This window comes from Eschscholzia californica, unplaced genomic scaffold (assembly GCF_041429995.1).
Source record: "Eschscholzia californica isolate CP2 unplaced genomic scaffold, dmEscCali1.0.p SCAF_4, whole genome shotgun sequence".
NCBI lineage: Eukaryota > Viridiplantae > Streptophyta > Magnoliopsida > Ranunculales > Papaveraceae > Eschscholzia > Eschscholzia californica.
The window spans coordinates 7,424,810-7,426,846 of record NW_028238461.1 but is presented as its reverse complement, the minus strand read 5'-3'; the positions used below and the strand labels follow the sequence as shown (position 1 = coordinate 7,426,846).

Genomic DNA, 2,037 nt, shown 5'->3' with positions numbered 1-2,037 from the left:
TTTTATTGGCTTCTAATTAATTTTTTTATCATGTGAAAGCGTGCACCCTGAATAATTGTTGTTTCAGTATGCTTGTGGGAAGACTAAGCATATGTTAAAAATAAACTGAATGAACATTTATCCTAGTCAAAAACTTGCATTGGTCAAACACACGAAATTATTGATTTTCATAACACAACAGTTAAAAGATAAATACAGGAAAATAAAAATTAATAAATATAACACACCGAAACCCAAATTATATAGATGCACAACAATTCAAATACATAAGTATTCCAAAAGATTATTTATTTATCACCATTATTTTGACATATATGTCAAATTTATTTTTGGGAACACAACAGGTCTTATACTTAACAATACGTTTTAGGTAACCAAGCATCCATTCACTATGTATGTCATGTGGAGAAGCTTCGTCAAGCTTTTTCTTCTTGATCTTTGGTATCGAGTATGTCATGCATAGCGCGAAACTTTTCCTCATCCTCATATCGCTTTAGATGGAAGTGCTGCAAAATATACCACAAGTCAGAAAAGTTAAATATTTAAAGAAATCAATAATCTTTCGAACTAAATACATAATGCAATAAGAATTCTACAACAACACCACTAGTTACAAAAACCTGTTCGAAACTTTTGTCTTTAGCATTTGAGAATTGAATTGTGCCGAAAACCTTTATATTTGTTTCACTGGTGGTACCGCGAAACTCGTGGGTACTAATAACTTTATTAATTTTGTGGCCGCATGGAGTGAACTCATTTACCAACTTTTCCTTAATGTTGTTATTTCCGATAATTTTCGTCCCGTTTAAAGAAAGAGTCGCATCGCACTCATAAAATTTCCATAGATCAAAAGGAGTATTATCAAATGCAAAATAATACTCCTCCACAAACTTATTTTTGTCTCCCATCTCTTCCTTTTCGTATGTTATCCTATGAACTCTATTTTCTACTCTCGAAGACAACCTATCTTAGAAGGTGATATGAAACATCTATATATAGACATAAAACTATGGAGGTTTTAGTTCACATGTTTGCGAATGAATTAAATTAAAGGGAAAATGTGGATATCCAATTAGTTAATTTACTAATAAATATCAACAAACTGTATGTTTTGAAATCAAATACGACTCACTACTTGAGAAGATACAGATGATGTCTCGAATACATGGAGTTTTATGTTTCAACCAAATAATAATGATAAAAAAATAATTTACAATAAAAAAGGGAGACTTATTAGTTTAATGGAAGTCATAAAAATTGGGATAAGGACCCACAACATAAATTTCTAAGAATTAAGATGGAACAAAAAAACCTGAGGCTCTATAATAGTCTACTAAATGCAAGTATTTAAATATACTTGTAGTTGTTTATAAGTATATTAAAATTAAAACATTTAAAATGAAAGACTCGTCTTATTTAAAATGAAGACTTCTTATCATATATATAAAATATATGACCACTTTCTTAATGGACCCCTATTTTATGACCAGCTTCTTGCCTAGCACCCTTCTTTAGCAAAATTTTTAGATGACAAACGTTTCACTTTTCTGTCCATTGACTGTTAAAGTTTTTGACTTTCTAAAAATACCCTCCTTATATTTCTCTCACATCGCGAACCATTTTTTTCTCTTTAAGTTCTCTCTCTCTCCCTCCCTTTCTCCGGTTATAGATCTATCTTTACACAAAATAGATCAACTCTCTCTCTTTTGGTCTCTCTTTCTCGCTCTGTAGATATCTATCTCGATGCCTATATTTCTAGCTCTTCTAGGAACCCCTTGACCTCGGGAAGAGTTTAAAAACCCATCTCTAGGGTTTCAGATTTTTTGATCAACCGGCCACAAAATATTTTTTAGCCACCCAGCCACGAAACATCCATGGTTAGTAAGCCATGAAACATTTTGTTGCCGACGAACCATAAAACCTTCGAGCATGATTTCTTTATAAACTCTCCTCGACGTCAGGTTCCGGCGAACTTAACACTTCACCGCACATGAACTACGTGTGTGTGAGTGAGAGAGAGGGAGATTAAGATTTCCA

General features: G+C 32.6%; 1 long non-coding RNA gene across 1 annotated transcript; it reads right to left on the bottom strand.

Annotated features, from left to right (window-relative positions):
• Positions 1-219: 219 nt before the first annotated feature.
• On the bottom strand, positions 220-1,015 carry LOC147542189 (uncharacterized). The gene is made up of 2 exons (XR_015223494.1): positions 621-1,015; positions 220-506 (listed from the first exon to the last, which is right to left on the bottom strand). It is a non-coding gene; the product is annotated as an uncharacterized LOC147542189 (long non-coding RNA).
• Positions 1,016-2,037: the final 1,022 nt, after the last annotated feature.